The 12,846-nt window shown below is 46.4% G+C and overlaps 1 long non-coding RNA gene across 1 annotated transcript in view; it reads left to right on the top strand.

The window, feature by feature from the left end:
* LOC107315341 (uncharacterized) overlaps window positions 1–10,574 on the top strand; it is a 30,987-nt gene extending 20,413 nt beyond the window's left edge. The window contains exons 3-4 of the long non-coding RNA XR_014946140.1: window positions 9,711–9,808; window positions 10,226–10,574. This is a non-coding gene — a long non-coding RNA (uncharacterized LOC107315341). The remainder of the gene's footprint in view (window positions 1–9,710; window positions 9,809–10,225) is intronic.
* Window positions 10,575–12,846: the final 2,272 nt, after the last annotated feature.

Below are 12,846 nucleotides of genomic sequence, written 5' to 3'. Positions count from 1 at the left end.
AGGCCATCTCTGTCTCAGTCTTTGCTGATCCATCTCCTGGTACAGCAACAGTCATGCAGCATCGTGGCTGTGCCAGCCTTCATGCCGAGCCGGCACGCTTGGTTCTGTTGTTCAGCCCTGCCATCAACAGGAACACATGTTCCTGAAAAGATCTTGCCATCTGGAGGAAGCACTGTGAAATTACCTTCCACCAAGCAGCACCAGCCTCATTTCCTTCTGGGCCTCCCAGCACAGTCGTGAGAACAGATGAATCACCAGCACAACCTGGGGGCTTACAGCAGGCTGGGAGACAAGGCGAGGCTGGGACCTTCCCATCAGGAAACTCAGCCAGGGAGGAGAAAACAGAAAAGATGCCAAACTAATGGATTGGGAATAAAGAGACAACCTGACAAATTCAGGTGACAGAACAAATACTGCAGGACTGTGGTCAGGAATTCTGTGACAAGCACCTGCTGTAGTCCAGTAGCCAATTCTTCCATGCTATAGTCAATGAGAGATTTGCAGCCTGGCTTTAATGGGAAGCCAATCTCGTTCTTAGCTGCTTCACTACAAGAACTTGGCTTCTTTTTCCTCAGATGTGTCTCCTAATTCATAACAAAGTGGTATCAAAGTGTTTTCACTCTATCTTACCAAGATTAGCCCTATTGGTGATAGATTTTAATGGCAAGGAGGTGCTAGTGTCCAGATGCCAGGCTGATGGGGATGCAGAAATGGAAGGGAAGATGTAGGCATGATATATAGATCTGGGAGTGATGTACAAGCTCTGTGTCCCTAAATACCTGGATATTTCTGGAAATGTTGGCAAAGGGTGGGAGCCAGCCCAAGATGGGGGCAGAATGAAAGTTCTTTGTGTGCATTCTGAAGGGCTCTGTACATATAGCCTGAGCTCCCACTTCACAGGCTTTCAAACACTTATGTTTTTCCCCTCACAAAACATGGTGCCATTGCAAAAAGTGACAACCAAGCTGCCCCAGGGGTTTCCATGGCGACCCAGCCTCATTCCTCATCTAATTTGTTCAGTTGAGAGAAAAGTGATTTTTCTTTTTTCCTTCTCACTGCAAACTGACCCTCAAACCCAATCCATTTCTCCTCAGTTCCCATGGCCGTGGTGTGGTTGAAGCAGAGGCACTGCGTCCCTGCTTCCTCTTTCTCCTCTTCCTCTTTTAGTGTGAAGTTACTGAGGAGGGAAAGTACAAGGATTCATCCCACCAGTTTGTTTCCAGAGCTTGAAATAAATAAACCCCATACCCAGTGAGGGAGCTGTGGTAAGCGCCAGGGCTTGCAGTGAGCCCCAGGTGTGAACAGCAATGCTGCCATGGGAAAGTCAAGCACAAGGAATGTGCAATACTAAAAGAAAAGAGAGAACATGATTTAAGCCAGTCCTGCACTTATAATGAAGAAAGTCCTGGCAGGTGTTTGGAAGCTGCATTTCTGCAAAGCAAGGAAGTGCTGCAGCCCAGGGAATGGGTGTGTGATGGGGCCCTGCACAGCTATGGAAAGAACTCAGCAAATACCACATCTCAGATGCTGTGAGGAATGAATAAATGAGTGCTCATTTCATTACAGAAGGGAGGGCCTGGAGGATTTTCCATGACAGCTCCCAGTGCTGCAGAAACCCATCCTCAGAGCTTTAGCAGGATAAAAACCAAACTTTTCCTTCCTCTGCTGTTGAAGATCTGAAATTGGCCTGCAGGATCAGGATCTCTCAGTGACAGAGAGGTCTCTGAACCTCAGTGACACAGCCTGTGGCTTCCAACAAGTAAATGCTACCCTCCTCAACAGGATGTCCTGATCACTTCCAACTTGGGAGTTGCCAAAACACATGTAAGAGTGGAAGCACTTTGAGCATGGCAGAAACTGAGGATGAATGCAAGTGTTATGCTTCCCTTAGCAATTCACTCTAGGATGTGCAAAATAAAAACAGATAGAGGGCATGCCCAGTGCCCTGGAGCACCTGTTCCATGCCCACTGCCATCTGGTAAAGAGCCTTTTCCTGATATCTAAGCTGAGTTAATATTTATTTGTATTCTATGCCATGCTGTCTTATGGGGTTTGTAGACTGGATCTGTAGTTTTGCTTTGTATGAAAACAGAAATGAAGGGATTAGCCAGTACCCATTCCTGGGCTCAGCTTGTTGCTGCACAGCTGCAGGATGGTCTCAAGCGTGGACTTTGAGAAATACCAGCAGAGCTTAAAGTTGCCTTAAAAGAAACCTCTTTTTGGTTTGGTTTGATACAGTGAGAAGAATCATAGAATCATGGAATCACAGGGTTGGAAAGGACCTACAAGATCATCCAGTCCAACCATCCTCCCATTACTGTAGCTACAACAAACCACTAAACCATATCTCATAGCTGAAAGGGACAGGCTGGTTCTTAATTGCACAACGCTACAAGCCAGTCGATTTCTCTCAATGCCAAAGGGTGCAGGTATCACCCCTCAGTGTTACCCATGCCAATGGAAGCTGTGATGCCCAGCATAACCACAGCTGTACTGTTCTCCCTCTGTACTCTACGTTGGTGAGGACATATTTTGAGTACTGTATTCAGTATTGGGCTCCTCACTACAGGAAATGTATCAAAGCCCTGATGTGTGACCAGAGAAGGACAATGAAGCTGTGAGGGGTCTGGATGAAGCCTGAATGTCTATCCCCAGGGCTGAGGCTCTGGAAAGCTGTGTTTTCTTTAACTTGGTGCTTGGGGAAACCTGAGAACTAGCTCTTTATTTAAATATATATTTCTGTACCTTTCTTTTTCTTCTTTTTTTTTTTTTTCTTTTTTAAATAAGTGTTTTTGAAGTTTCATTGAAGATGTTGTCACTGGAATCATTATATTTCTATAGAGATTATAATGACTCCTTTTGAAGAGTTAGTCTCAGTCAGTCAGTGCTTAATTCACATATCAATGACTTCATAAACCCTAAATCCACAACTCTTCTGAAACTGCACTCATCTGCTGTACCAGTGAGTACCTATTTCTTGGTGCCAGATTGTTTCCCTATAGGGTCATCTCAGTGGCAGTGGGGCCTTGGCCATGCAAGGCAGTTCTTTTTCTTTTGTAGTCAGAGAGGATTTACACAACCATGTTTTGAAACCTCCTAATGTGTGGGGCTATACAGGAGTCCTAATTGCAGTAGCATAGCAGGTGCTGCTGTAAAAATGCTGCTTTCTTTTTTGTGGAATTTAATTTGATTTAAAGTGCTGACAGGGAGACAATGAATTGCTCACACGTGCTGGTGGATTTTGCCCCTCCTCCCTGTATCTCTTGCAAAAATGGGTACAAAAACAGCATAGGCAGAAGGACAATTCCTCTAGCACTGCTTGGTTGGCAAGCACTCATCAGATCTCTTGGACTTCACCTGAATTTGCATCCCTGGTCATGTTTCTGCATCCCTGATCCTGCCTATTTATCCCTGGTTCTGTCTCTGCATCCCTGGCCCTGCTTTCTTCCAGCAATTTGGAGGCTGTAGACCCATTGTAGTACAGCAGCTCAAGGGAAATCGCTGTTGCTGCACTGTGATGGGTCCCCAGGTGTTTTGGTGCTGTCGCATGAAATCAAGCTCCAGTTCACACTGATACTTGCATGTGCTGTGCAGCCCATGTAAAAAGAGTATAGATCAGATTTTCCCAGGGGATAAGAAAAAGAAAAAGCAAAGGAGTTGAGTGGAGCAGATGCAGTCCTACAGTACTTGAGGCTGAATCTGTGCCCACGATTTATCAGGGTGAGACTGCATGGGGCTGCATGGGGCTGTTGCCATAGGAGTGCCAGGGCTGATGCTGGGGTGTGTAGGGGCCATCAGTATCCAAAGTGCTCTTGCAGAATCCTCACTGCACTGGAGCCAGAAGCAGAGAGAAAGTGATCTGAATTGTCTCTATCTGCTCCAGCATAAAAAAAACTCAGATGGTGCTGGATCTGAAGAGACAAACCTGTATTTCTTCCAACTTTGGAAACAAAGGCATCAGGCTCACTGGCTTTTTGCTCAACTCTGCCCCTGCATGCACCTCTTGCTGCATAATACAGCTGCAAAAATGATGTATCTTGGATGAAAAATTGATATCCTCTACTTTCACTGTAGACCATCAGCAAGAGGAGTGCGCTCATCAGCTGCATGTCTGTGTGGGTGCAAAAGGGCTGTGGGGGAGGCAGCTGGAAGGAGGCTCTGATTTAGTAACACAGAGAGGTATTCCTCATCTGGAGCTGCAACTATGTTATCCCAGTGGGTGCTGCAATCTCAGTCTGTCTGCATGCATTTACATGGTCAGGTAGGTGTGTCCACACACATGCATATATGTAGGGTACAGCAGATTTGCTCCCTTCCTTTGGAGTTCTGTAGTAAATATTTTGTCCTCCTATAGTGTTTTCCTCTGCTTTCTTTCTTCTTCAAGGCTCTGCTGCTGACAGAGTGAGAGGATTAAAGCACATCATCGTTTTTGTTTTACTCTCTGAATCATGTCACTGAGAAACCATCTACTTCTCAATCTGAAACTCACTCTGCCCCTGCCCTGTAAACCTTACACGAATAGGAATGAATGATGGCATAGCCTGAGTACCCAGCTTTCCTCTCTGATCAGCGGGAAGCAGAGGAGTCCAGTGTTTGCAGAGGCAGGACAGGATAGACTGGAGGTCCCTGTGTCCTGCTAGCCCAGAGCAGACTGTTGTCTTGCTGATGCTCAGCAGCATAGCTTGAATTACTTTGTGCCCCTCACTGCTGGAAAGGAGGCAGCTCACAGGGAACTCATCCTCGTGCTTTGTGCAGCACCAAACATGTCATGTGTGAGTCTCAGCAACCTGTTTCAGCCTGTTCTCCCTCCAAGCTGTGTAAGTCTTGCCAACCTCTTCTATTTTTTAACAATAGAAGTGCTTTAACTTGAACTAATGCAATTGTTGTAATACTGAGAACATGAAATGCTCTGCAAGCCAGAGCATAACCTGGGTCATGTCCTTCTTAGGACCAAGCCAAGCTCTTGCATCCAGAAAGCTGGAGATCTATTGGAAAGCTGAGCATTAGTTGGAAGTTGGACAACAGATGATGCTCTCAGTGCTGTGCCCTCATCACTTGTGCTGCTGCTGAGCTGGGCTCCCTGGGGAACAGTGCTCACCAAGCCTGGCTGGGGCCATGTCCTGCAAATCACAGAGCCAGGAACAATGCTGGGAGACATCCTCAGCTTTGCAAAGCAACCCAATCTCCTCTGGGCAAGAGGGATGGGAATGCAGCCCCAGGGCTCCCACTCAGCCATCCCTGTTGGTACCCAATAGGACTGGTGCTGCAGCTGCGAACACCTCCATTTGTAGCAGTGCTTGTATTGCTGCAAGTCCCAGGGAGGCTCCAGCACATGGCTGAGCCCCAGGGATGAGGTCCCTGTATGGGAGCCTGGAACCCTCACTGCTTCTTGATACAGCCAGCACTGAGTGGGCTTCCTTCTGATGCTGCTGGGAAAGAAAGGGAAAACAAAACAAAACCAACGTTGAAGTCAGCAGATGGGAGGGAGCTGAGCTTTCTGACTGTTTCTATGGAACCCCTCCCAGCTTTATGTGGCTCTGAGCTCCATCCCTTTCCAGAGGGATGCCTCTTCCCATCCCCCTGTAGGACAGACTGTTCTGATAATAGGTTGGTGCCACACCACCAGGCAGCCTGCTTACCTGGCTACCCAGCAAGAGATTTGGAGAACAATCCATTTCTGACTCAACCAAATCAAATATTTTTTTCATTTGTTCTTTTTCTTCCTCCTCTCTCTCTTTTTTTTAATGTTTTGTGTGAAATGTTGCCTGATCATCCTGAACCCCTCTCTGTTCTGCTTTCAGCTATCTGTGGGTAGAAGTGGAGGGCAGGAGGTGATGATAAGTGATGAAGCCAGAGAGATGATTAAAATGCAGGAGGGAACATCACCAGACTCAGCTGTAAAATGAAATTGTTTCATTTCATTCACAGCCCTCATCTGTGATCAGATTCAGATGGGAAGGATAAACCCATCGTTGGTTGCTGCTCTCTGAGGATACCCCCATGTGCCACTGACACCTGCACAGGCAGACATGGCATTCCCACTCTGCAGTCTTTGTTTTGCTGCTCTGTGCCATTCAGGTTTTTCAGAAATCCATAGGTGCTGTAACCATGCAGCTTAAGGCTAACCAGGGCTCCAGCTCTCTTACACAGGAACTTGGAGTTCAGACCATTTCTAGCATAGAAAAGTTAGATATGCTTGAATTAACAAAACTCCAAGGACATTCTTCCATCTTTCTGCATTCTTCGTGTTCTAATCAACCATTTGGGAATCCTTTACTCAGAAGGGGAAAATAAGGATAAGAGACATAACACTGAGGGAGAAAGGTGTATAAACCCTTTCTCTCTACAACTGCAAAATAGCAATTGGACTGATAGATCTCATTTGAAATGCAAACACAGATTTCTTCCCCAGCCGGCTAAAGAATCAAAGGACAAACACTGAAGCCAAATTTGTATTGCTTCTGTGACTATCTCGCATTTTGTCTCCTGCATTTTAATTTTCTCTCCGGCTTCATCTGCTAAACTGATGCTGAAATGTGTTTGGCCTCATGGTGATTATCTTTGCACCACATCACAGAGAAACATCAGTCATTTCCTCTTCTTTGACCTATTAAACAATTCTTTCTAGCATGTGGCTGACTTTGATCAGATTGAAAGAATATAGCCCACAAGCCTTTTCAAGCTTCCACATTAAACTTCTCTGTGTTTTTGTTGTTTTCTTTTCAACATCATATTCTGAAATACAAGTCACCCTCTTCTCAAGCTGTGATTGCTCTGAGTTATTCAGCGCAGGGGCAGTTTGTTTTCAGATCTACTTCCCACTACATCATGTCATCCACTCCACCATGTGAGGGAACTGCATGGAGATGAAGGTAAACCCCAAGCAATGATTCAGGTCATTATGTGCAAACCAGTACCTGTACTTGTGTAATTTCTTGAATTACCTCTAATCTCCTCATCTCTTGAGCACAACTTGTGTGTGAGGGTAGTTCTCATTCCTGTGAACAACCTCGATTAATTCTAAGGATTATTCTTGCTTGACCTTAGTAATTCTAATACATTTCTTGTATTCTGGGGTAACAGAAGGTGGGAAGTTGATGTGAGTTTATCTCACACCCACCAGCCTCAGTGGGAGCAGAGCTATGGCCACCAGGCACTATTGGGAAACCCCAATACACATCCTTACTTGGGGTTTCTATGTGTTAGAAGGTCTGATGGTAACAGGTGAAATGGAGGTGGGAAATCTGATCGCAAAAAGCATCAACACACAGTGCATGATGTTAGAGCTGTGTTTAATCGTTCACAGTGACTGCTGTTCTATTTGTGAAAAACCACGGAACACCTCTGGATGGGCTGCCCACACTGTGCGTGGTGATGTTTGAATACAATGGCCAGCAATAAGACTGTTAGCGAGATAAGGAGCAGGACTTGGCCTTGAATGCTGATCAGTAGAAATTAATGTATCCTGTTTGGTGCTGACCATGGCCAGCTCCTGAGTCACAACCCATATCACATCCTTGAACTTTCGTGACCAGGTCTGAGAACAGATAAGCAGGGTAAAATGCTGCAAGGCGAGTCCTGAAAGGACTTTTACTTCAGACAAAGGTCTGTGCTGCATTATTTTTTGTTTCACACGAAGGTCTTAAAGAAAATGCAGTGCAAACCTAATGCAGGCACCTGTTTTCCTTCTTAGGAGGCAGAGCTTACTTGTACAGATGTTGGTAGATCCTAGATCCAAGCAGCAAGGGATGTGGCATGCAAGGTGGCAGTGCCTCTGTGCTGCAGGAGCAGTGTGCAATGGGAGGCCATATTCCTCTCACTGCTCCCCTGCAGCTGCACAGCCTCTGCCGGGTGTCCTCACCCTGTCACCGCTGTGTCATCCAAACAAGTGGCAGTGTTGGCACAACCAGCTGCAGTTGTATGGGCACAAGTGGCTCCCGTGCTGCTCCAGCTGAGCGCTGTGCCAAGAACGCATGGGCTGCTGCCAGGAGGCAGTGCCAGCAGTGACTGCATTTCACTCAGTGCACCTTTTTTCCCCCATAAACCCTGTATGCAGTTCTTGTTCTGGTTGCGGTGGCATCTCCTGCACCCACAGGTTGAAGGGACATGGAGCCACCTGATGTCCATGTGACGGGAAGAGACATTGCTGGCATCTGCCTTGACGCTTCCCCATCCCCATCTCACCACAAATCCCCATTGCACAAGTCCCATGACAGGAGTAAACCAAGGTGATGTTTGGGTGCAGCTCAGGCTGGCAAGCAGGTCTAGCTGCTGGAGGGCACTCTGAGAAGCAACCGCTATGTGGGACTGCAGGGTCAGCCCTCCACCCCCAGTCTCTTCTCCACACCCCCTCTCTGTACGGACATCCTGCACAACCTCATTTCCCCAGGAGAGGCTGCAGCACCGCATTTCCTGAGCTGGTGGCTTTTAGTCTCAAGGGAGAAAGCAAAGTGCACAAAATTCAGGCAGCCTTTTGGTTCTGCCTCCAGCAAGGTTGGGCACAGCAGCACTTCTGCATTCATCCTGAGCTGTTTCCAACCTGAAACTGTTAGAATCATAGAATCACAGAATATCCTAAATTGGAAGGGATCCACAAAGATTACCAAGTTCAACTCCTGGCTTCACATAGGACCACACAAAAACCAAACCCTATGTCTGAGAGCACTGTCCAAACACACCTTGAATTCTGGCAGCTTGGGCCATGCCCTGGGGAGCCTGTTCCAGTGCCTGCCTACCTTCCCAGTGAAGAATCTTTTCCTGATATACAACCTGAGTGTGTCACTGGTGTGGAAAATTGTCTTGGCATGGTGCAGGAGGCACCAGCATTTATTGGCTCTGTGTCCTTGTGGTGCCAGAGAGTCCTGGAGGATAAGAGTGGGGAAAGAGACAGGAATATAAACAGTTCTGAGAAGGAAAACAAGTAAAGACAACACTGGGGGGAAAAAAAGAAGGTAACTGGCAGAAAGAAAAGTCTTTTCAACAGAGGGAAAGGAGACAGATGGAAAGAGAGGAGTGAAAGAGAGAAAAAAGAATGAAATGTTGGGAAATCAAGGAGAGGTTGAGGGAAGGCTGCACAATAATTTGGCACCAGTTCCTTGCATTAGTTCCCTGAAAACTGTGCAAAGCGGGGGCAGAGAGCTGTGGATTACTGAAGTGTAGCACCACAATACCGTGGGTTGGCCACTAAATTACCATTCTGAGAGTCTCTTGGCTTAGCCTCACTGCGGCTGTGAGGAGGGCGATGTGTGCTGAAAAGCAGACCTATGAGGAAGAGGGTTGAGACTAGAAATTCCATTATATTCTTGGCACTTTGACACTTTTCCTCCCCTTTTGTGAAATCTCAAGGGAGCGCTGCCTACTCTTGCAATAATAATAATAAAAAAAAATAGGTAGCATATGAGTTGGCATGGTAACTTCACCTACTAAGTAACTAACACGTAGGATTTGATTCTTGATCTAGAATAATAATGTCAACAGCCCCCAGGAAGGTGCTTACTTGTGACTGACTGCCTGTTCCAGACTGGATTTCATGCTTCTTTTACGCTTGGTGGCCTTGGCCTCACCACAGCACAGGGACAGACCTGAGCCACTCTGATGCTGGAGTGAATGTTTGCTGGCTTCCTCCACTACACCCTTCAGGTCAGTACAATTTGATCATGTCCAAGCACCGGTTTGCATTAATTACTGTTGTTGCCTGGGTTTTCTTAAAGATCTGTAGAGAGGATCAAAGGTCTGAAGACTGAGCAGACTGGTCCTGATGTAGCCTTGCTGCAGCACAAAGCTCCCTTCATGCCTCCAATTGGGGTTGGTAAGTACTCTCCCACCTGGCAGGGCCCCACAGGACAGATCAGCTGTGCCAAGGAAGCTTTATTTTGTTAGCATTTATGGCTGAGGAGTATCTGTATGGTTAGAATCCATGTATCTCCTTCATCCATGCTGCTGATCCAAGAGAAACAAGTGCATGCAAACAAGGCTCCCATGAGGAGAAGGAACAGTGGGCTCACAACCCCAACAACAATTAGTCCTTTTCTATCTCTATTTTTACATCCCTGCTGATAAGTCTGCCACTGGAGTTCTTAGTGTACATTGTCCATCTTGCTCCAAGAGCTGGTCAGCTGCAGCCATCCTCATCAAGGTACAGGGGAAAGAGACAGCCCAGGTTGGGTTTTTGGTTTTTCTTTCTTTCTTTCTTCATTTTTTTTTCATTATTTTTTTTTTTCTCCAGGAACTTCTCCAGGATCCTCTTGAATGCATCCAAAACATGCAGCAGATAGTCGCATGTAGCCACCTGCTGTCTGAAGAACAACTTTCTTCTGCTAGTTTTGAAGCTGGATGCTACAGACTTTATTTTCTGCACCTAATGACTGTACTGGGAGAGGCTGAGGATGCTTCCTGTACAAGAGGAAGCTGTTTCAAAGGGCAGCTTTTAGTCACTGTGTGGCCTGATGAGAGGATACCCTCATGTAGTGACAGTGTGTTTAATGGAGAACATACAGCTCAGCAGCCCTGTGGATACCAACCCTCTGTGCTCTCTGCAGGATCCATCCTCTTGAGTTCATCCTCAACTGAAAAAATGAAGTCCTTTTGAGCCTGATTTTGTCTACTTCTTCCAATGCATCGGGTGCTACAGTGACATGTATCTTCCTGCACGCTTTACCCTTCTTGTAACCTTACCTGCTGTTAACTTCTTCTTGCAGTGGATACAGAGGTACCAGAGCTCTTTTTGTACCAGTGAGCTCCTGGCTAACAGTCTTGAGAGCTACACCATGGCTCCAGCCCCAGAAAGACACTGGGGACCATGCAGCTGAGTCTGTTGGTGATGCTCAACCAGGAGAACAATTCCAAACCAAGTGGCCCCTGTCCTCCCTACAGGCATCTTCTAAATGCCAACAGTGGCTGCTTTAAAGATAATCACATCACACAAAGTTATTTAAAATGGCTGAGTGATAACCTCCTCAAAGGAAGATTTATGAACATTTGCATCCAGTCCTCAGTGGCACAATAAAAATATATTAGACGTTAGGTACAAACTGCTTTGCCTAGGGGAATCCCAATAAAATCAATGATCCATTTTTTTTCCCCTTTAAAGTGAGCAAGAAGCTCCAAGGCCCTTTATTTCCTTTGCTGATCAGTGACTCAGAAATATTCTTCAGCACACATCTCTTCCCCATAGAGTTCCCTTTATCCTTGCCGCCTGTGCTGCAGAAACCAGCCATCAAAAGGCAAAAGCAGTGACTGCCTGAACTTCCTTCATGCTTTATCTACTCTCTAAAGAAGGTCTGAGCCCAACAGCGTTTTCTGAGAGCTGTTTCAGGGCTTCTAGACAAGCACTGTAAGCATAGGGTTAGACTCCACTTGCAGCCTTGTATCCTTTGCAAAACCTGAGTGGTTTGGTTCCTCAGCAGATGCATCAGGGTGAGAGGTGTGTTGCCAGGAGGTGCTGCTGCCTGGTCATCACCCCACTGAGCAGTACGCCAAGGGCCCAGCCCCATTGGGATGGGGAATGGTGAGCAGTGTGGCCTCCTAAAGAAAAATGTGGGCTTGAAAAGGAAAGACAGAGAATGCATATGGCATTGCTTTTACAAGGATCAGATAATGAACCAAGACAAACTCAGGACTATGTGAGCAGTGCAGCCTCTTACCACCAAACATAGGCCCTGGTTGGTGCCTATTGACAAGACAGCTGCATCCAAAGCCATCAGGACATGAACAAGGTTTTACACCTCAGAGTGTGGTCTGTGACACAGACTTCTGGTGTGAAACAGCCCCACCAAGAGACCTCACACCTTCTTACTCCTCAGCTGGGAACCATTATCCTCATTACATGGGGCAACTGTGAAAGAGCACAGTGAAAATCCATGCTCAGCAAATGCCTGCACAGCACTGGGTTCCTAGAAGCCCTATTGCTTTTGGAAAGTGAGAAGCAACACAGAGTAGGTGAAATCCTTTCACAACTTTCTGTTTGTGTCATTGAGAGATTCATGGGGTTATTGGTTTAAACTGATATTAACAATAAGAAAATAATACTGATGGTTGACAATTTCCAGCTGTGAGCTAACAAAACTTCTTAAAGATGTGCCCAGATTACTTGCTTCCTTCTCAGCTGTGGGTAGTATTGTTAAGCCAAACTGACCAAGAGGTCTTTCTGAAGCCCTGAATTTGTGCTTTGGGTATGTGAGGGAAGCTGTGGGATCCCTTTGCTCTCCCTGGTGAGTGATGTGCCTCTGTAGAAGCAGGGAAAGCTGAATGTATAAAGTACAAGTGTGCAAAGCTGCTTAAAAATTTAAGAGTGAGAGGGCAGCTGGAGCAGAGTGCCTTGGGGTGAGAATATGACTACAGCCTGAGCTGTGTGCAGACCTGCGAACGTGATGCTCCTGCAGGACCCTCTCTGACTTGCGAAGCATCTTCCCTAAGGCAACCTGAAGCTAGAAGAGGTCTAAAGTTATTAGGTGAGTCTACTGGAAGCTTACTTTTACTCTTTAATCTTCTAGCTTTCTGAGAGCTTATGACTTTTGCACCCCATGGGGCTGGCACTGCTGGGACTGCAGTATGTGAGGCATAGAAATGCTTCAAAGACAGCCCTGAGCCTCATTCCCTAACTGGAAGGTTGCTGGAGATGAACTCATGTGGTGTGATCGCTGCTACAAGTGTTTGTTTGCTGCCCTGGTGGATCTGCTGGGCCTTTCATGTCAGACCACGAAAGGAGGCCTTTGCCTTATGGAACTGGGTTTTGAGACCTCCCTCTGAGAAGCTTTTGCTCTAGAGTCTACAGCAATTATTTCTCTCTGTCTTATATATGTAGAAGCAACAGTAGAGATATTGAGAGAATATTTGGCCCACACCAAA

This window comes from Coturnix japonica, chromosome 5, assembly GCF_054131305.1.
Source record: "Coturnix japonica strain WE chromosome 5, WE-NBRP24, whole genome shotgun sequence".
NCBI lineage: Eukaryota > Metazoa > Chordata > Aves > Galliformes > Phasianidae > Coturnix > Coturnix japonica.
Note: the sequence above shows the minus strand (reverse complement) of the source record. Positions and strands in the feature narration are given on the sequence as shown.